General features: G+C 37.6%; 1 pseudogene; it reads left to right on the top strand.

The window, feature by feature from the left end:
• Positions 1-8,615: 8,615 nt before the first annotated feature.
• LOC111527424 lies at positions 8,616-8,708 on the top strand (annotated as a pseudogene).
• The last annotated feature ends 14,477 nt before the right edge of the window (positions 8,709-23,185 follow it).

Below are 23,185 nucleotides of genomic sequence, written 5' to 3' on the forward strand. Positions count from 1 at the left end.
TGTGAGAAACAGTATGGAGGCTCTTCATAAAGCTAAAAACAGAATTACCATATGATTCAACAATTCCACTGCTGGATATTTATCCTAAGGAATTAAAAACAATATGTCAAGGAAATATTTGCATTCCCATGTTAATTGCAGCATTATTCACAATAGCTAAGATATGAAAACAACCTAAGTGCCCATTAGTGGATAAATGGATAAATAAAATGTGGTATATATACACAAAGGATTATTATTCAGTCTTAAAAATGAAGGAAACTCTGTCACTTGTGATGATGTGGTTGAACCAGGAGGACGTTATGCTAATTGAATAAGCCAGGCACAGAAAGAAAAATACTGCATGATCTCAATTATAAGTGAAATCTAAAAAAGTTCAACTGAGAAATAGAGAGTAGAATAGTGGTTACAAAGCCTGGAGGGCTGGATGAATGGGGAATGGGGAATGGGGAGATGTTAATCAAAGGGTGCAAAGTTTTAATCAGATGGGATTAATAAGTTCTAGTGATCTATTGCATGGTCTGGGGACCACATTTAATAATAATGCATTGTATATTTCAAAATTGCCTAAAATGTCAATGTTACATGTTCTCACTACAAAGAAATAATAAATATATGAGGCGATGGCTATGCTAATTAGCCTGATTTAATCATTCCACAATGTATATATTTATGGTAACATCCCATTTTACCCTATTAATATATGTAATTGTCTGTCAATTACAAATATAATTAAAAATTTTTCTTTTTTTGGCTTTTTTAGAACATGAAGTTAAATGTTGTCAGCAATGTTACATAATTTTTATTTTAGAGGTTTTTGTTTAACTTTTCCTAGGTTTATTTCTATTCCTAAAGCATTTTATTTATGGTGCTATTATGAATTTTAAAAAATTATATTTTCTAATTATTGTTAACACAGGAGAAACATAATTGATTTTCATATATTTTTCTTGTAGCTAGATGTTTTACTAAGTTTACTTAATAATTCTAATGGTTTGTAATAGTTTGAAAATTTTCTATGTATACAGCCACGTCATCTGCAAATAATGACCATTTTACTTCTTTTGTTCTATCTTTATACACTTTCCCGCCATTGCTTTATTGCATGTATTCGAATTTCAGTACTAAATGGAGGTGGTAATAAGTAGACATCTTTGTCATGTTTCCCTACCATATTGTATCTCACTAGGAAAGCTTTCAATATCTCATGGTTAATATAATAGTAATGTAGGTAATGTGTAGAAGTGGTTTTATCAGATTATCATATTAAGGGACTTTCATTTACCTGATTAGGAATTTTTCATTCCTTTTTTTTTTTTTTGCTGTCAGTTTTTATCATGACCAAGTGTCACTTTTTGCCAAATGCCTTTTCTGCATCCTTTGATATATTCATGTTCCCTCCCACCTTATTCTGTCAATATGTTAATTTATATTGATCAGTGTTCAAATGTTAAAATGATCTTGTGTTGCTGAGATAAATTCCACTCTCTCTTGTTGTATTATCCTTTTTATGTATTATTTGACTCTACTTGCTATTTTTTTCTTTTTAGGATTTCTGTATCTATCATGAGGTATATTGATCTTTACTTTTCTTGCACGTATCATTATTATGTTAGTTTCATAAAATGAGTTGAGAAGTGTCCCTTCTTTTCCTAATCTCTGAAAGAGTGTGTGGGTTTGATATCATTTCTTTCTTTAATGTTGGTAAGAATTCTCTTGGGTCTGGAGTTTTCTTTGTGGGATAGATTTTTGTCATTGTTATTGTTGTTGAGACAGGGTCTCACTCTGTTGCCCAGGCTGGAGTGCACTGGCATGATCATGGCTCACTGCAGTCTTGACCTCCCATGCTCAAGCATTCCTCCAACCTCAGCCTGCTGAGTAGCTGAGACTACAGGCACATGCCCCTACACCAGGCTAATTTTTAAAATTTTGTAGAGGTCGGGTTTCCCTATCTGCCCAGGCTGGTCTCGAACTCCTGGGCTCAAGTGATCCTCCTGGCTCCGCCTCCCAAAGTTCCAAGATTATAGGCATGAGCCACTGTGACCAGCTAGATTTTGGGAAAGGTTTTAAATGATGGATTAAGTCTACTCAAGGTCATCATGATCAGTTTTTTTAAACACCCCTCTTTTATGGTCACACAGCATATATTTTCATTTTCGCAAATTAAAAAAAAAAAACATTTAGTGCACTGGTTTACTCCATTCTCAGACTGCTATAAAGAAATGCCCGAGGCTGGGTTTGGTGTCTTATGCCTGTAATCCCAGAACTTTGGGAGGCCGAGGCTGGCAGATCATTTGAGGTCAGGATTTCGAGATCAGCCTGGCTAACGTGGCAAAAACCCGTCTCTACTAAAAATACAAAAATTGGCCAGGTGTGATGATGCATGCCTATAATCCCAGCTGTTCTGGAGGCTGAGGAATGAGAATCATTTGAACCCAGGAGGTAGAGATTGCAGTGAGCCGAGATCATGCCAGTGCACTCCAGCCTTGGTAACAGAGTGAGACTCCGTCTCAAAAAAAAAAAAAAAAAAAAAAAAAAAAAATACCTGCGACTGGATAATTTATGAAGAAAAGATAAGATGTTTAATTTTCCCTTGATCCCACAGTCTATACAGTTCAGGGAGCTTGATGCTGGCATCTGCTCAGCTTCTAGGGAGGTCTTGGGAAATGTATAATCATGGCAGAAGGTGAAGGGAGACCTGGTACTTCACATAGCTAGAGTAGGAGGAAGAGAGAGAGATGAGAGGTGCCACAAACTTTTACACAACCAGATTTCATGAGAACTCACTATCATGATAACAGCACCAAGTGGGCGTGGTGTTAAACCATGAGAAACCATCCCCATGATCCAATCACCTCCCACCAGGCCACACCTCCAGCATTGGGGATTACATTTCAACATGAGATTTGCGTGGGGACACCGATCTAAATCGTATCATGCAGTATTTGAAACCTCACGTGTATATTTGAACATAACTTCCATTGTGCGTCTGAATGACCTGAAAAGAGCAAAACTAAGACTGCTGAGGAAGAGGAACATTTTCTCAGAATGTCTGAGCAGATTAGCTAATTAAGTCAACATTTAATGTACTTGTATGATGTGTCAGCGATTATACTAGCCAGTGGTACTACTTCTCAAAACAGAGTGAAGTCCGTAGATACTTATGCAAAATAAATTTTGGAACAATGTCACACATAACACAGGAGATACCTGTTAACCCAGCAGGGCTGAAATGACTTCACTGAAGAGTTAGTATTCGGATTGAACCTTGAAGGATTAGTAAGATTTTACCAGTCAGAGAAGGGAGGAAGGACCAGACAGATGGTATGTTATATTATATGCAAAGGCATGGTTGTGGGAAAAGGTAGGATGTGTGAAAAAGAAGAATGAGCTTGGTGTTAAAGGAGATTCTAGTACTTGGTATGGGGGGCAGCCATAGTACTAAAGGCATCCCAGTACTAAAGAAATATTGGGATTTTCAGGAAGGACATTTCTTGGCAGTGTAATAAGTTGAATTCTATCCAGGAGGCAGTGTACAGCCACCAATGGATTTTAACCAATGAACAGACATTATTAAATCTCTGTTTTCTAAAGTTACTCTGGCCATTGTGGAAGATATATTTGAGTGGGGAGAGACCAGCAGAAGATCAAAACATATAGTGTACAACCAAACAATGAAAATTACTTCATATAAATATCAAGGGATAGTTTGTTTCGCTGAAATTACATTAGAACTAAATATTCAGTACTCACTTTTTTACACTTGAATACATAAACATTTTTGTATGTTTATCTAACTTGTATTTAGTTGATACAGTTTTAAAATGGGCTTGGAAAGACCTCACTGTTGGGATTATATTGGTCAGAGCTGTCAGGGAAAATGGTCATGATGATCATCATGAGATAAGGGGTCGATTATAGGATCTATACTAATTGTGGGTGCATTAGTCCATTTTTACAGTGCTATAAAGATACTACCTGAGAATGGGTAGTTTACAAAGGAGGCTTAATTGACTCACAATTCCACATGGCTGGGGAGGCCTCAGGAAACTTACAATTATGGCAGAGGGTGAAGGGGAAGTAAGGGCCTTCTTCACAAGGCAGCAGAAGAGAGACAAAGAGCAAAGGGGGAATAACCCCTTATGAAACCATCAGATCTTGTGAGAGCTCACTCACTCTCAAGAGAACAGCATGGGGGGCACGGCCCCCATAATCCAATCACCTCATACCAGGTCCCTCCCTCAACACATGGGGATTACAGTTTGAGATCAGATTTGGTTGGGGACACAGAGCCAAACCATATCATTCTACCCTGGCCTCTCCCAAATCTCGTGTCCTTTTCACATTTCAAAACACAATCATACCTTCCCAACAGTCTCCCAAAGTCTTATTTAGTATTAACCCAAAAGTCCAAGTTCAAAGTCTCATCTGAGACAAGGCAAGTCGCTTCCACATATAAGTCTTTAAAATCAAAAGCAAGTTAGTTACTTCCTAGGTACGATAGGGTTGCAGGCATTGGGTAAATGTTTCCATTCCAAATGGGAGAAATTGGCCAAAACAAAGGGGCCATAGGCTCCATGTAAGTACAAAACCCAGCAGGAGAGTCATTATATCTTAAAGGTCCAGAATGATCTCCTTTGACTATATGTCTCACATCTAGGTCACACTGATGCAACAAGTGGGCTCCCACAGCATTTGGAAGCTCCATCCCTGCGGCTCTGCAGGGTATAGCCACCATGGCTGCTTTCACAGGATGACATTGAGTGCCTGTGGCTTTTCCAGGTACATGGTGCCAGCTGTCAGTAGATCTACCACTGTGGGGTCTGTAGGATGGTGGCCCTTTTTTCACAGCTCCACTAGGAAGTGCCCAAGTGGGGACTCTGTGTGTGGGCTCCAACCCTACATTTCCCCTCTGCATTGCCAGAGAAGAGATTCTCTATGAGGGCTTTGCTCCTGCAACAGACTTCTTCCTGGACATCTAGGGATTTTCATACATCCTCTGAAATCTAGGCAGAGGTTCACAAAGCTCGATTCTTGTCTTCTATGTACCCACAGGTCCAACACCACTTGAAAGCTACCAAGGCTTGGGGTTTGCATCCCCTGAAGCAACAGCTGAAGCTGTACTTTAGCCCCTTTCAGCCATGGCTGGAGCTGGAGCAGCTGCGATGCAGGGCACCATGTCTGGAGGCTGCAAAGAGCAATGGGGCCCCGGGCTGGCCCAAGAGGCCACTGTGCTCTCCTAGGCCCCTGGGCCTGTGATGGGAGGGGCTGTCTTGAAGGTCTCTGACATGCCTTGGAAACGTTTTCCCCATTGTCTTGGCTGTTAATATTCAGCTCATTGGCTTAAAATCCTCCTCAGAAGATGGGGGTTTCTTTTTCACCACATGAACAGGCTGCAAATTTTCTAAACCTTTATGCTCTGCTTCCCTTTTAAACATAAATTTCAATTTCAAACCATGTCTTTATGTACATATATAACTGAATGCTTTCAGAGTAAGCCAGAATTGGCCTCTTGAATGCTTTGCTGCTTGAAATTTCTCCGGCCAGATACTTTAAATCATCTCTCTCAAGTTCAAATTTTCACAGATCTCTAGGGCAGGGGCAAAATGCTGCCAGTCTCTTCACTAAAGCATAGCAAGAGGGATCTTTGCTCCAATTCCCAATGAATTCCTCATCTCCATTTAAGACCATCTCAACCTGGATTTCATTGTCCATATCACTGTCAGCATTTTGGTGAAAACCCTTCAACAAACCCCTAGGGAATTCCAAACTTTCCCACATTTTTCTGTTTTCTTCTGAGCCCTCCAAACTATTCCGACCTCTGCCCATTATTAGTTCCAAAGTCACTTCCCCATGTTCAAGTGTCTTTATAGCAGTGCCCCAATTCTGGTACCAATTCTGTGTATTAGTTCATTTTTACACTGCCATAAAGGTACTACCTGAGACTGGGTAATTTATAAACAAAAGAGGTTTAATTGGCGTATAGTTCTTCATGGCTGGGGAGGCTTCAGGAAACTTACAATCATGGCAGAAGGTGAAGGGGAAGCAAGCACCTTATTCACAAGGTGACAGAAGATAGAGAGGGTGAGGAGGGAAATGCCAAACACTTTTAAAGCATCAGCCCTCATGAGAACTCTCTCACTATCACATGAACAGCATGGGGGGAAACTTCCCCCATGATCCAATCACCTCCCACCAGGTTCTTCTCTCAACACATGTGGATTATAATTCGAGATGAGATATGGGTGGGGTCACAGAGCCAAACGGTATCAGGCACTTTGATTTTACACTTCTTTCCTTTTGTCTGGAACTCAGACAAGATGTGGAGCTTTCTTCTTGTGACCTGAGGTGACAAACATATATTGGGATCACTGATCATAAAGATGGCGTGAACTTGAGTTTCTGATGGCATTATGGGGCTTCTCTTTCAGCTCTGCACTAACTACTGACTTTTCATACGTAAGAAAAACCAAACCCCAAATGTGTGACTAGCAGCTGATTTTGATTCCTAACTGATGAGAGTTGGGAGGGCAGGGAAGTGTTGGTGGGAGGCTTTCTAAAGCAACAGGACAATTGTGAGTGCCTCTCAATTATTAACTGATAGTACCTCTCAATTATTAGTGTGCATACAAATCACAGGGGGACCTTGTTAAAATAGAAATTCTGATTCAGTAAGTGTGGAATGATGTCTGAGACGCTGCATTTCTAATAACTCTCATGTGATGCTGTTGCTGCTGGTTTCTGAACCCACTCTAAGTAGTAGCAAGGATCTAGAACACCACTAACCTGCCAGTTGAACCAACGAATGTTATCAATTTCCTGATTGTAAATGTACCCTATTTTCTTGTACCTCAGCTACTTGAAGCTTACCTGCTTTTTTTACTGTGTCATTCTATCATATTTAATCATAATAACACAAAGCAAAAAGAGTTGAAAGACTAGATCTGTCTACTAAAATAAGGACATTTCCAACACCAACCACAAATCCATAAGGGCCAATTTCAAAGCATAATGATAGGCAGCTCACATTCTGAGGTTAATGAAAAGGAAGCTTAAGTGCCTCTCTGTAATGTGGTTCTCTACATAGCCTCATTGTGCAAATCCTCTTGAGACAGTAATAGAGTTCTTGGAGCTAGGGTTTTCACTGCACATCTGCCTTGGGAGTATTCAGCTTTCCTTAGCTCGATTATATTTAGGACATGCTCTGACTGAGCAGCTAAAGTAATTTCCACTTTTATGATTGCTGGCTAGTTGTTTGAATACTCCTGTTGCTCTTCTGGAAGTAATGAGCATTTTGAGAGAAAGTAGAGGCCAATATTTGCCAGAAACATTAGACAATTAGGAAGAAACATGTGTTCAAGGAAATCCAGGTTCTTCCCAATGCACATTCAGATCTTCTGATATTTCCTTCCTCTGTCTAATGTGAATATTACAGTCCAGCTGGTCTTACCTGCTTGCCATTGCCTGAACACAAATGATCCGTTCCCACCTATGTACCTTAGCTCATACTGTTTTCTTGACATACCCTCACCCACTAACTTCTCCTGCCAGTAATCCTTGCTATCCAGTGTGGGCCCTTATTATATCAGGCTCTTTGTTATATGCAGAACTTAATTTAATTCTCAAGCAATCTTACAAAATAGGTATTATGGACTGTATCCTCAATTCATATGTTGAAGCACTAACCCCGAATGGGATGCTATTAGGAGGTGGAGACTTTGGGAGGCGATTAGGTTTAGATGAGATCATGAAGGTAGTGTCCCAACTTTTTTTTACTCCCTATGCTTGAGGAGCAATTAGGGACTTAGCAACAAGTAAATCCACTACATATTTCAAATGCTGCAATCCTTTGGATCACTAGAACCTCCTTTGATTTTTTCATGAAAAACGTCATCCTATGCCAGTCAATACAAGCCCTAAAAGTTGAAATTGAGGAAAATCTGATAAAATGTACATTTCAGATTTGTCTCAGTTAGATACTTATCTCCAAAAGCTAAGTTTTCACTTCCTTTCTCCCTTGAAGTCAAATTGTTCCATAGTCTTTGATATGTTCAGAGCCCATAGAATTATGTTTGGTTCTCTAGCCAATGTTTGGACATAAATCAGATAAAGTTTCTGTAGTGGTAAAGGAAGAGGTGGAAGCTCTGAAACTGTGCAGCATTTTCAAATGAATGAGTCTGACTAATGAAATTTAGTGCATAATTTGAACAAAATTATGATCTAATGGTGGGAGGGAATATTAGATATATTTTTGGTAAGTAATCAAACTAATGATACTTTTTTAAATACAAGAGATGCAGACATCTGAGGAAAGGGAAAATATTCTTTGTCTTAATTTTTTGCTCCCAATAAAAAGCTATTTTGTCATTTTTGCTAAAATATAAACAATCATTTTTGTTCTAATTGGATAAACAACTTTCTAGAAATTTATATACAAGCACAGAAATATAAACTTCATTTCTTAAAAATGAAATTTTTGTTTATTATTACTAAGCTTATAATCATAGGGAAATGTCAAAGGATGCAGACTGACAGAAAAAAACTACATTTTGGTGCATGTGCTTTCAGATGCTTCACTGTAATACTGTTTTGTTGTTGATGTGTTTTACATGTTGATCCTTTTGTAGTTCATAAGTGTGATGCTTGAGTCTTCTCATTCATGTGTGAGATCTACCTCATTCAAACGTTGGCACATTACCCATCCGATGTGAAGAAAAAAAAAAACCTTTTACATGTTAATCAGTACCGATCGACAACATACTTTTAATTGACTTTACAGCATTTCATTGTGTAGGTGTACCTTATCACTTTTGCTGAGCGTTTAGGTTGTTAGCGATTTTGCTGGTGTATACTCTGCTATGATGACAATTTTTATAGCCTTTTTTTACATTTTAATATTTATTTTTATGTAAGCTACATCTAACATTATTTCCTTAGTATGTTAACGTGGAGTTACTGGGTTGTAGAACACTACTATAATTATTTCCTTAAAAAATAGGTGTAGACCATGGAATACTATGCAGCCATATAAAAGGATGAGTTCATGTCCTTTGCAGTGACATAGATAAAGCTGGAAACCATCATTCTTAGCAAACTCTTTGCAGTGACATAGATAAAGCTGGAAACCATCATTCTTAGCAAACTAACACAGGAACAGAAAACCAAACACCACATGTTCTCATTCCTAAGTGGGAGCTGAACAATGAGAACACATGGACACAGGGAGCGGAACATCACACACTGGGGCCTGACTGGGGGTGGGGTGCTAGGGGACAGATAGCACTAGAAGAAATACCTAATGTAGATGACAAGTTGATGGGTGTGGCAAACCACCATGGCACGTGTATACCTATGTAACAAACATGCATGCTCTGCACATGTATCCAGGAACTTAAAGTATATAAGACAGGTAATATCTCCATTAAACTGTGTGTGAGCTCCTTGGGGACAGGATTACTATCTTATTGATCTCTGTGTTTTTAATCTGAATAAAAAATACTTGATGTAAGATGGACATTCAATAACATTTTATTGAATAAATGAGTCGAATAAAGTACATTACTAAAAAAAATAGGTGTGGAATTTTAGATCAGAAGTCAAGTATATTATCCTGACTTCTGAAATGTATCACCAATTACTCTCCCTAAACTTTGGACCAATTTATATGCCCACGAGGGGCTCATGAATGCTTTCATTTTTCTGAAGGTTTACCTACTCTAGATATTATTTTTGCTTATCTAAACCAAGATTTTAAAAATCAGGTTCTTTAAACAGAAGTTATAATGACAGAGAAAGTAAATAACAAATTATAATGACAAGAAGTTTCTCATCTGAGCTACCTTAGAGTATCTATACCTTCACTCAAATCCAACTTTCACTATATGTGGTTAAATCCAGCCAGAATCTGATTATATTTATGCTTTTGTCAGATTGTAGCATTTAGAAAAATGTTTGGTTAGCTTATTCTTTTGAAATATCATGGTGAATACCATGAAGAAATGAATTTTGCTACCACAACTTCTTTTTATATATTTCCCAATGTGACAGGTAAAATATTAGAATATAAAAATTTCTCATTGCCCTGCCTTCTGAGTTAGGAATAAATGTTTTTAAACATTATTCAGCAAAATGGGTCTTTTGATGTAAAGTATGATGTATTTATGACCTATTGCTACCTTATAATTACCACAAACTTGGCTACTTAAACCAATCAAATTTATTTTCTCACAGTTCTGTAGCTCAGAAGTCAGGTGAGCTCAGCTGTTTTCTCTGGCCTAGTTTTATAGGCTGAAATCAAGTTGTTGGCAAGCTGGACTAGTATTTGGAGGCTCTGAGGGAGAATCTTCTTCCAAGCTCATTCAAGTTGGCTGTCAGAATCCAGGTATTTGGGCTTCAGAGGTGAGGTCTCTGCTTCCTTGTAGGCTGTGAACCAAGAGCCCCTCTCAGGGATGTAAGGTTGCCTGAATTCCTCCATCTCTAGATAAGCTAGTGTGCTTTGAGTCATTCTCACACTTGTAATCTCCTTCACTTCTCCTTCTACTGCATCTCTTCTGCCTGCAGCTAGAGAAAGTTCTCTGCTTTTAAGGGATTACGTGATTAGAATGTGCCCACCTTGGTAATAAAAGGTACAATTCCTATTTTAAGTCCTATAACCTTAATTACATATTCCAAGACCCTTTTGCCACGCAAGGTAACACATTTATTGGTCTCAGGATTTAGGGCATGAATATCTTTGGGGGGCATTCTGCCATTCTCACTATATAAAACCTCTGTTATGTGATCTGTCTCCCACATTCCTCAATTGTAGATCAGGAATATGAGGTCTTTGTCTTTTGAAGCCGAGGGAAAAACTTCACAAACATCTATTATAAGAATTACTTATTATTTGTTTTAAATGAACGTATCCAAATGTACTGAAAATAGAGTGAACAGCATCAAGTATTCTACATATTCATCCCCTGTATGAGTCAGTTCTCACACTGCTATGAAGAAATACTCAAGACTGGGTAATTTAACTGACAGTTCTGCATGGCTGGGGAGGTCAGGAAATTTACAATCACGGAAAAAAGAAGAAAAAAGAAGTGGGCATGTTCTTCACAGGGCAGCAGGATGGAGTGAGTTCAAGAAGGGAAAATTCCAGGCACTTATAAAACCATCAGATCTCATGAGATTCACTCACTGTCACAAGAACAGCATGGGGGAAACCGCCCCCATGATCCAGTTACCTCCACCTGGTCTCACCCTTGACACATGGGCATTATCGGGATTATGGGGATTGCAATTCAAGATGAGATACAGCCAAATCGTATCACCTAACTTCCAACAATTACCAACAATTCTGCCAATCTTAATATATCTATTTGTTCACACCCTGCTTTTTTGTTTTGTCATATTTTCAGATGGAAGAAAATATTTTTTGTGAAGACTGATTAGACTTTGTATTTTATTGAAGTTTCATATAACACAAATAAAAGAACAAAAGGATAATAATTTAACAAAGCAAAAAGAATACTAGTGCTTTCCTTTTATTTAATGGATGGAAAATAACCTTTGGGACATTAAAATCTTGCCCCACTTACACAATTCAACATTGTGATTCACTGACATTTTGCATTAATGATCTCACAACATAGAATTTCTTAATTTCATTCTGGTGCTGATCTCAAAAGACAGTTGAATGTAAGGGAATGGACTCCTTGACTCAGTCCTGGCACATACTAATCTAATTTCTGTCTATATTTTACCTGTTTTGGATATTTCATGTGAATAGAATCATACAATATGTTGTTTAACTTAGCAAAATATTTTCAAGGTTCATCCATGTTGTAGCAGGCATTAGTACTTCACTTCTTTCTGTCACCAAGTATCCATTGTGTGAATACATCACATTTTATTGATCCATTCATCAGTTGATGGACATTTGAAATTTTTCCACTTTTTTGCTATTATGAATAATGCTGGCATAAACATGTACAAATTTTTGAATATACATTTGGTTTTGTTTCTCTTGACATATTCCTGGGAGTAGAATTATTGGGTCGTATAGTAACTTATGTGATTAACCCTTTGAAGAACTGCCCAACTATTTTTTTAACTGGCAGCACCCTTTTAAAATTCCTCCTGGAACTTATCAGGGTAATCTGTACATTTTTTAAGGTTACATTGTGTATCTGTGCCACGGCTTTGTATATAATGGACAACTACTGAATATTGTTGAATGAACCAATGAATGATAGCAATGAAAAGTTAAATTCTAATATATAATCTTCTTAAAAGTTAATATCCAATATACAGAAAGTAAGTACTTAATACACTGAGTTCTGCCAATACGTGACAAGTGTGTTTTTCTGTAGTAAATCTGAAATATCAGTAATAGCTGCCTGTATTAGTTTGTTCTCATGCTGCTATGAAGAAATACCTGGGATTGTGTAATTTATAAAGGAAAGAGGTTTAGTTGACTCACAGTTCAGCATGGCTGGGGAGGCCTCAGGAAACTTACAATCATGGCAGAAGCGGAAGCAAACACATCCTTCTTCACATGGTGGCAGGAGAGAGACGTGCAGAGCGAATGGGGGAAAATCTCCTTATAAAACCATCAGATCTCATGAGAACTCACTCACTATCATGAGAACAGCACGGGGGAACCGCCTCCATGATGTAATCACGTCCCATGAGGTCCCTCTCACAACACATGGGGATTACAAGTTGGATTGCAATTCAAGATGATATTTCGGGTGGGGACACAGCTAAACCATATTACTGCCTGTCTTTGTTTGAGCTGCTGTAACAAAATACCCTATACTGGGTAGCTTAGAAAGAACATGTAGGCAAACCCAAACAAAAACTATCTGTGTAAAATAATAAAAATACTAATTAGTGAAGTTTCCTGTGCGACCAGTCATTTTGTTTGGTATTTTGATCTTTCTCCTCAGGCAGCTGGTGTACTTTATGTGCCTGGTGATCATTGGCTGGCCACTCATATTTAAGAGAAGAGGACTGGCTTGCAGCTCCCTCTTCCTGGTGCAGTGGTGATGTGATGGCAAGCTCTCTCTATGTGTGGTAGAGTTGAGTGGGAATTGGCATTCCTCACTTCAGGATGAAAAGGAGTAGGCTGCTAGACTGTGGGTCTCAAAATTCCAGATGAGGAGAGATTTACTGTGGGCATCAATATTCACCTTCAAAACATTAGCTTACCTAGATATTCAGTTTATAAAGAAAAGGCTTTTTTTTTTAAAAATTTTTTTACACAGGAGACAAAAGCACATGACTCTGAATGGGGTCGAAGAAGCTGATGAAGGTTGCCAGGTGGGTTAGTATTCTTTCTAGAACACCTGTTCTGTAATTAGTGTATCTTTTCTTGCTTCTTATGAAACTAAAACTGAATTTCCATAGGGATAATGGTCATTTAATTATCTTCTAAACTGGCATATTTTGAGATGAATGGGGGCTTCTATTAATTATTCTAGGAAAAAAAGACTGCCCTAGAAAATCATGATGCAAGATGTTTCAACTATATGATTGGCTTTTAACTTTGCAGATACTTAGCAGTTTACTGCAGTAACTTTTCCTGCTTGTTTTATCAACCCACTTCCATTTATATTTGATCTTTCAGAAATATGTTGACGTTTCTTATTTGTTGGTAAAGTGTGCACACACACCTCCATTTCCCTGCCATGTTATCTTTTTTATATGACTTTGTTCTATTTTATACGGCTTTGCTGTATTTTATACTTGTATCCTTTTTTTTTTTAATCAGTAGGGTTTTGTGAGGTATTGGAGACAAATATGTGTGCAAAATCGCATCTAGAATTGATATAATTTTAAAGAAAATTAGTTCAACTTTGGCATTTGTGGATTTAATTGATGCCACCAGTGAGGCTGTATTAATTATGATTTATGTTAATATCAGGGTCTGACAAAAATGAATAGTTATTAAGTATACAGTGTTGATAGTTAGAATTAGAACCAGAATATATGCCCTCTAGGTGGAGAAAAAGACTTTAAGCCAGGATTAAAGCACTTGTATAGCATTCGTATAATAAAGAATTTTGCTAATGTAACCAAATTGGGCATGAGGTCAGTACCAAATAATGAACAGCCTGAGTTGAAAAACATTTTAAAAGAAATGCATATTTTAAGCTTTTACATGTACACTCCATTGCTCTCTGAGATCATTTGGATAGCAGAGGAAAGGACATTTTATGCAGAGGGTGTATGAAGTGCAATACTCTGAGCGAGGAGCTTGCCTTCTCTGTTCAAAGAACAGTGACGAGTGATGAGCCCAGTTTAGTTAAGGAGAAATGAATAAGGGAGGAGCGAGGAGGAGATGTAGTCAGAGAAATAATGGGGCCAGCTCATGTAGGTCCTGGTATACCATGGTAAGGACTCTTAGTTTTTATCCTGAGTGAGATGGGAAGCCAATGAAAGGTTGTGAATAGATTATGTTTTCATGGAATCTCTATGTCTGTTCTTTGGAGAATATGCTGAAACTGGACAAACTTATTATAAAACAGTAGGTCAGGTAGAAGGTAGTTGCAATAATACAGGCAAAAGTTACTGTGTCTTGAACCAAATTGATGTTTTGTGACAAACAGCCAAATTCTGGATCTATTTTGAAGATAGAGAAAGTAGGGTACATTGACAAATTTTGTGTAGATAAGGAAAGACATACAGAACAGTGCCCAGATTTACATGTCCTAGTTAGATATGAGCTATATGAGGACAGGAGTCATATATGCTTGTTGAGTATTTTATCCTTTTCTAGTATCTAGTTCAGAGACAGCAATAAGAAGTACTGAATGAATGAATAAAAGATTCATGTAGGACACTGTATCAGAATTTGTATATAAAGCAGAGATCCCTCTTTTCTAGGCTACCAAATTCTTGATCTTTCTCAAAGTTCTTTTTCTCAGGCACAGGGATGGAAGATATATGGAGTCTTCCTTTTCGGATCCAGGTGCTTCTTCCAAATGTCCTCCTGTCAGTCTCACTCTGGTGGCTCTCACCCTATAGGGCAGTGGTTGGTTATTCTTTACCTTTCTAGATTATGCAGGGAAAGGTGTTGTGTAGACCAGCTTCCTCTGCTTCCTCCAAGATAAAGACTACTCAAACTGCATGTTCATTCTCAGAGAGAAAGAGGGGCCATATCCCATTTTTTCAAGATCCAACACATTCTCTCATTTGTTTTTTGAAAGAGGCTTTGTATTTTGAAAGAATGACTTCTGACCTCTCAAGGAAACTTTCACAACATGAGTCTTCAGAGCTCTTGAGCCCTCGATTTGGCACTACCTGTAGCACAGAGCACCCCAATCAAGGGCCTAATGAGTCATTTTAATACTGTTACTCTGGTAATTTTCTATTATGGGTATAACACAGTTATTTCCTTAGTGGTGCCTAGAAACAGTGTATGTTGACCTAGTTACAAATCTTCTTTACATAGTACAATACTACAGAGGGTGGAAAAATCTATTTGAACATATTTTAGAGTAAAATGATATAATAAAGAATAAAACTCAAAATTCTAATTTCAATGTTTTGGCCATAGGGAAAGGTGACGAATCCAATTAATAAGGCTTATGATTATCAATAAAAAAGTGTATAAAGGATAACAGAATAAAGTTTTGAGTTTTGGTTTTCAAAAGTTCATTTATCCCTTTGACAATTTTTAAAGTTGTTGGAGAGATGGTACTGACAAATATGTCAGAATGCCCTAGAAATTAAGGGTATCACTTTAGCAACTGAGAGAGGTAATTCTGAAATTTGAACAGAAAAAAAAAGGAGAAGAGAAGAAAAAAAGTTGTTACCTTCAGAAGAACCAAGCCATTGTAAATATGCCCCTGTTAAGTTGATTGGATTGCTGTGAAAATGTCAAGCATCTCTGTGCTAACTGCTTAGAACATCCTTCTATTTACTACTTAAAGAACGAGTAAAGTGTGAAAAGGTGCCTTTGATCTAGATTTCTGAATCTACACTGGTATGTTCGTTTTAGGCATCATAATGGTAAATATGTAGAGCATGTTTCAAATTTTTCAATTAATTCTTCTATAAAGGCAACCTTTATTCAAGGAATCTCTAGTGAGAGTGAGGTTATCATAGACTTGTCTTGCTAATTTTGGGTTGCAAATTTCTAACCAACTTTCTATAAAAATGTAATATGAGACAAATATGAGAAATAAGTGACATTTCTTCTTCTTTGTGGGATCCTGTGCTTCATAAGAAACATTGGATGAGTTTCCGTACTCCAGTTTAGAAAAACATATTGGGGCTATAGCTTAAAAGCAACACTTTGTGATATTTTAGAAATCTTTGGTGAACTCCAAGAAAATGGGGCTGAAATGTTTCTCAAACTTTATCATAGCTAATCAAACTTAGAATCAAAGAATATGTAGGCTGAGTAAAAGTTTCCACATAGAACAAAATCTTTTTTGTTGTTGTTGTTAAATGGGACTTATGGCGCATTTTAATATTTTTTTTTCTCACTTCCCTACTTTGTTACATTCTATTCTCAAGCCTTTGGGTTAGTCCTTATTCTTAAATTCATACATGCCATGTATTATGCTGTAATTCATTCTTGGATGCTGACTCTATTACAGAATGATTTGAAAAAAGTGATTGTTCATTTTTTTCATTCATTGTCATTAAACCAATCAAAAACGATAGACTTGTCATGGGGTTTCTGATTGTTTTAGTCTGATTGGGCAGTCATAACAAAATACCAGAGACCGGTAGACTTGAACAAGGGAAATTTACTTTCTCACAGTTTGGAGGCTGAGAGGTCCAAGATCGAGGTGCCAGCCAGTTGGGCTCCTGGTGAGAGCCTGCTTCCTCGCTTGCAGATGGCTGCCTTCTCTTTGTGTGCTCACATCACCTCTCTTCAGGTGCACATGCCTGGAGAGAAGGAGAGAGGTCTCTCTCTCTTCCTCTTCATAGAAGCCACTGTACTATCAGATTAGGGCCCCACCCTTACAACCTTATTTAACCTTAATTACCTCCTAAAGACCCTGTCTCCAGATACAGTCACATAAGGCATTAGGGCTTCAACATATGAATTCAATATATGAATTGGAACACAATACAGTCCATTGCACTGATCTGTCAACAGATCTGTGTCAATATTTCCAGTGGTTTATTATGCTGATGGTGTTTCAGTTTCTGCAATCAACATTTACAGAACTGTACTGACACTTTGCTAGACTCGGGGCATATACTCCATACTTGATACTATGCTGGATTTGAGGCATTATAAAAATATATAAAACAGTCTCCCGATTTTAAGCTTACAGTCTGATATATATATCCACAAACATCAATAGTTCTGAAATAAGTAGTATCAAATAGACTAAAAGTAAGATTACAGTTAATACACTTTTAAAACCCACTCTGATATCAATACCACTATTAGACCTTTCCAAGGCTGTCCTGTGGTTAATTTCTTAAATTAGGTGATAAAAGTTCAGGAGATACCCTGAATATATAAGCATTGAGGCCAGCTCTGTCCTGTCAGTTTCCTTGGTATTAGGTTTGAAAGCTGTTTCTATGTGTGTTTGCCCTTTTATTAATCTTAGTCAGTGGACCCACCTTTTCCTTTTTACACTGGTGTGTCAATGGCCTTTCCTTGTAATAACAGTTGACATAATCCTGTTGAACTGAAAGAAAACACTACTAAGGAAAACACTGAATCTTTCCAACTTTCTCAGACCTCTGTATGGAGGAATGTAGGTTTTGAGCCAGGGTCAAGCAGAGAAAGAGATACCAGTGTACAACCAAATAGTTCAGGCTCTCGGGCACTCTTTGCTTTGTTTGGGATTGACATCATTACCCTTACTTTATTCTCATACTGAATTGGAATTACAATATTTTTTTTAACCTGTCTGGCAAATGTTCAAACCAGCAATAACAACCAATGCTGGCAAATAGTCAAGGATATGAGCATTCCCTCACTTTTATGAGAGAAGCATGAATTCCTCAATTTGTTTTGGAAAATAAATCTAGCAGCAACTATTTGAATTAAAACATCTATACATTATACAGGAATTCAAATTATTTAATTATTACAAAAATCACACTTGATAAATAACATATATAGACATAATACTATTTGTATCATTGTAGTGACAATAAATCATAAGCTGTCTGAATGTCCATCAATGGGTAACAGATTAAATCATGGCACTTGTGCATGTTTGTGCACACACACACGCAATGGAAAATGATGCAGCTCTTAAAGAGAATCGTATTTAGTTGTATTGGGACATATAAATGTCCCAAATGGGAGGGATGTTCATGATACACAGTGAGATTTACAAAAGCAAAATCAGAGTGAAATGAATAATACCAATACATTTAAAAAATCAAAATCTAAAAACATGGGGCCAGGCGCAGTGGCTTATGCCTGTAATCCCAGCACTTTGGGAGGCTGAAGCGAGCAGATCACTTGAGGTCAGGAGTTTGAGAACACCCCGGCTAACATGGTGAAAACCTATCTCTACTAAAAATACGAAAATTAACTGGGTATGGTGGCGCATGCCTGTAGTCCCAGCTACTTGGGAGGCAGAGGTTGCGGTGAGCAGAGATCGTGCCACTGCACTCCAGCCTGGGAGACAGAGAGAGACTCCATCTGAAAACAAAAAACAAATAAACAACACCTAAAAACAGCTTTTGTGCTTGACCAAAGAGAAAATGGGATCAAGTACATACCCAGTTCTTCACATATGTAAACTAAGGGAGGTATAGGAGGATTTTTGACTTTTCACTCATTTGTATATTCACTTATATCAGAAATGGAAAGGCACAGAGAAGAAAAGAAGAGGAACACCATCCTGTTGATGGATGCTGGGTGAGAGAAGGGCTGGACACCAATATGACAGTAGATTCATTCCACTCCCCTAAATGGAAATGAGTGGCTGTCTCTGATTTTTTGAGCACAGAGATTTGGAGGAGGATGGTGACTGAGGAGGAAGAAAACATGGCTGGAAGACCCAAGTCTTCAGTTGGGTCTTATTGACAGGGCCTCCCCTGTACAGTTGTCTTTTATATTGGCAGGGCACCTCTCTCTCTATGTTCAGGGGAAGTTCTGCCCATACTTGTGCCAAGTTCCCAAGGTGGGGAGGATGAGGGCAGTAAAGGGATATAGATGAAAGAAGGTGTATCTACTCCAGGTATAAGCAGAAACTTTCAGGTGAGCCAAGAAATTCACCAGATGTCCAGGCTTCCCTTTCTTCCTCCACCCACAGAACCAAGCACCAATTTGCGTGTGGGGGTGTCACTGTCCAAAGATTTGCCAGGAGAAGAATATGGTAAGATAATATCTGAGGTTATTAATCTATGCTTTTTATTCTCTCTATACATATTTTTCTCTGCTTGTTCCTCTTCATTCAGGAAGGTAACTGGCCCTGGGAAACATAACATAGGTAATGTTTCTGGCTGTTAATTTTCACTTACTTAAATCTGAAGAAGTCAGGCAACATTTCCAGAGCAGGGAACATTAAGGAGGATTTGTGGGCCTAGATGACGTGTCTTGGCCAGAGACAGGATGGAAGGTGAATTTTCCAAGGTAGAAAGAGATCCCCGTGGGAATAGGGGAGTGTAGGGAGGAGGAGAGAGGAATGTCAGTGGGAGCGAGTAGCTAGGGTCAGTGCCCAGCTTCCAACTACATGAAGAAAGGCATGGAAAGATCCTAAAGAGAAAGTGGATGCTCAGTGTTGGGGCAGATGAAACTAAGAGGAGCCATTCTCCCAATGGTGGACATTTTGGAATTACAAAAAACAAAAAACAAAAAAACAAAAAAAAAGTGCTTCTGGAAGCATTCTTGTGTCCCTGTGCAAAGAATTTAGCTTTAGATTTTGACTTTAGAAGTTGGATTCTGGATTTTAGCTTTAGAAGTTGACTTGCTGAGTCCTGAATTTCCAACTTTACTAGATAGTGCAAAAATGTTTTCCAAATCATACCAGTGTACTCTTTCAACCTCTTATATTGTTCTTCTCAAATGTATGCTATACTGCCTATAGTGAAATGTCAATGTTCATTAATTATCAGTCATTAAGAATTTGTAAGTTTCCTGTCTCCCCTACTTCCTTGCCATTACTTGTCATTGTCAGACTTTTGAAAATTTTCCAGTCTGATGGACATGAAAGAGTATCTTGTCTTAATTTGCATGTTTCTATTACCAGCAAGTGACAGCTTTTTTCCACATATCTTTGTTGGCCATATAGAGCTCCTCTTCTGTGAACTGAAGGTTTATATTTATCTATCTACTGGACCTTTTGTAGTTTCCTCATTTATAGGATTTTTAAAATATTCTAGATTGCAACTATTTTTCAAATGTCTTGTAAATATCTTCTGTCACTTGCTTGCCTTTTAACTTGGTTTATAGTATTGAATATATATAAATTTAAAATGCTAATGTCATTAAATTTATTCTTTTTTATTTTGTACTTAATGGTTTGCTGTGTTATTTCTTTATTTCAATAGACTCAATTTTTTAAGAGCAGTTTTAGGTTCACAGTAAAATAGAGTAGAAGATACATAGGTTTCCCTTATACCTACCTCTACCTCTGCGTAGGCATAATTTCCTTCATTTTCAATATCCAGCATCAGAATGGTACATTTGTTACAATTGATAAACCTTTTGATAATATTTTGATAAATCTTTTCTAACTTTAATGTTATGAGAGAGCCGCCTACATTTTCTCCTCAAATTTTTAAGGGTTGCTTTTAGTCTCTAATCCATGTGGACTTCCTGTTGGTATATAGAATGAGGAGAAACTTGATTTTCTGATACATTTTAAAATCTATTTCTAAATTACTTGAGCCCAGACCATCCTACTGGCAGATTCACCTGTGTCCCCACTGAAAGATTCAGGAAAATAAAGCAGTTCCTAACAGGCGTTACGACAGGACATTGTGGGTTTATCACTGGACTCATGGATGGGTCTCAGAAACCAAAGAACAGGCCAGGGTATTACCAAGATTAGTGAGTGGCATGACTTTTCCATGTCAGGGATGTTGGCTGATTAGGCAACAGGGACATTCAGATTGAAAAGAGGTATAGCTGGCCTGTCCTTACAACTGGGTATTAGGATTTGTCAAAACAACTGACAAAGCAGCCACCATAGCAGAGCAAACATGGCAGAACTAACACAGCCGAAGTGTTCTCCAAGCCAATGTACACAACCTAGAGGAGTATATTTCCTGGGAAAGGTTTCATCCCTCTAATATCATTAATTTATGCTATGCATATTGTAACATTTTTAAGTTCTTAAAATATTTTAATATAGTGGGATGTAGTACAGAGAAGGGAAAAATCATTTTTAATTGTTTGGTTGGAAAAATGAGATTTTTATGTATTTCCCCCCCAAAAAAATTACAATACAAATAATAAATTTTAATAATTTTTTTTAAGACGTCTCACCCTGTCACCCAGGCTAAAGTGCAGTGGTGTGATCTCAGAGCTGGGATTACAGGCATGTGCCAACATACCTGGGTAATTTTTGCATTTTTATTAGAGATGGGGTTTCACCATGTTGGCCAGGCTGGTCTCGAATTCCTGGCCTCAAGTGATTTGCCTGCCTCGACCACCCGAAGTGTTGGGATTATAGCATGAGCCACCGTGTCTGGCCCAATTTTGATACCTTGAGCAGGGATCACAGTTTTTCTTATAAAAATTCTTCCTTATAAGTAAAACAACTACATGGGATTTCATGGCTATTTTGGTATTTATATAACTCTTTAAGGAAAGTAAAACTTTAGTTATATATAAAACCTTGAGTTATATAAATAACTTTATTGAGTTATATACAGTTATAATGGCATTATGTGCTCTAGAGTAAAATCTCAGTGTCCATTGTCTCACTGATACTGATCGTAATTAAAAACTATAACCCAGAATCCAGTTTGTAATTTCCAAGATGACTGTCACTGTAAGTATTTGAAACATAGTTGATCTTTGTAAAAAAAAAATTAATGAAAATAATTAGCTGGGAATATCCCACATGTATTCTAAATCCCCCAGTTGGTTTAGGTAATTTTTCTTATTCTTCCACAACACATGGTATTCTTTCTATGAATGACATCAGTTTGGAAATACCCCATGGTTTTCTGAGTTATAAATGGGTATCTCAATATGAACTCCTGATTATATTATGATTCATACTTTCACTTCTGTTTTTTTATACTATCATTTTGAAAAAGTGAAAATGAAACTATGTCTCACTGGCCAAGAGTTCACAAGGGAGAGAGAAAAGCAAAGTTTAATGGAATGATTTTCAAAATACTGAAGGATTGTGGTCTGAGAATATTGTAAAAAACATTTCTTAAGGAAAAGCAATGTAGTTGGGATCAAAATAAAAAAAATGCTCTTTGAGAGTTTCTCTGGAACTTTATAGTGTCTACTGTCAGAGTTTTGTTTCACATAAGAGCACTGATTATGATTTCCTCTGGCATTTATTTCTTTATTTATTATTTATGACTCTTAAAACTTGTTTTTCTTGGTGGAACTAGGTTATGAACCCTAGCATTTTAATTCCAGAATTTGTTCTCTTAAGTATTACACTATAGTAGCAATTTGATGGCAATCCTAAAGAAAGAAAGAAAGACAGAAAGAAGAAAAGAAAGGAAGGAAGGTGTGGAAAGTCCCAGAGTGACTCCAGGTCTGAGAGCATTTATTCAAACTGCAAATTTTCTTAGGGCAGGGGTTGTGCTAGCTCTGGCTGTGTTCCCTGCACCTCAATTCCTGGCACATAGCAACGCCTGACAAATATTTGTTGAATAAATGAGTACAGTAGCTTAAAAGCAAATTTTTGTACTTCATGGTTTTCTGTAGAAAGCCACAAGAAAAAAATTTCATCTGAGGTCTCAGCATTCTAGTAACTGTGAAGTATTAAGACTTGTATGAGTTCCCCTTATGAGAGCCTGAAAGTATTAGTATCATGAGGTATGAGGTTTAAGGCTAGATGCCTAAATGGCATCTCATTCTTTATTAAGCTGGACTTGTAGCATGGGAATTTTGTCAGGGATTATAAGACCTTTATAAAGATTAATGTGATTTTAAAAATTGTTAGCTTAGACCGGGTAAGGTGGTTCACGCTGTAATCCCAGCACTTTGGGAGACTGAGGTGGGCAGATCCCTTGAGCCCAGGAGTTCGAGACAAGTTTGGGTAACATGGTGAAGCCCTGTCTTTGCAAAAAA

Source organism: Piliocolobus tephrosceles, chromosome 19 (assembly GCF_002776525.5).
Source record: "Piliocolobus tephrosceles isolate RC106 chromosome 19, ASM277652v3, whole genome shotgun sequence".
Taxonomy (NCBI): Eukaryota; Metazoa; Chordata; class Mammalia; order Primates; family Cercopithecidae; genus Piliocolobus; species Piliocolobus tephrosceles.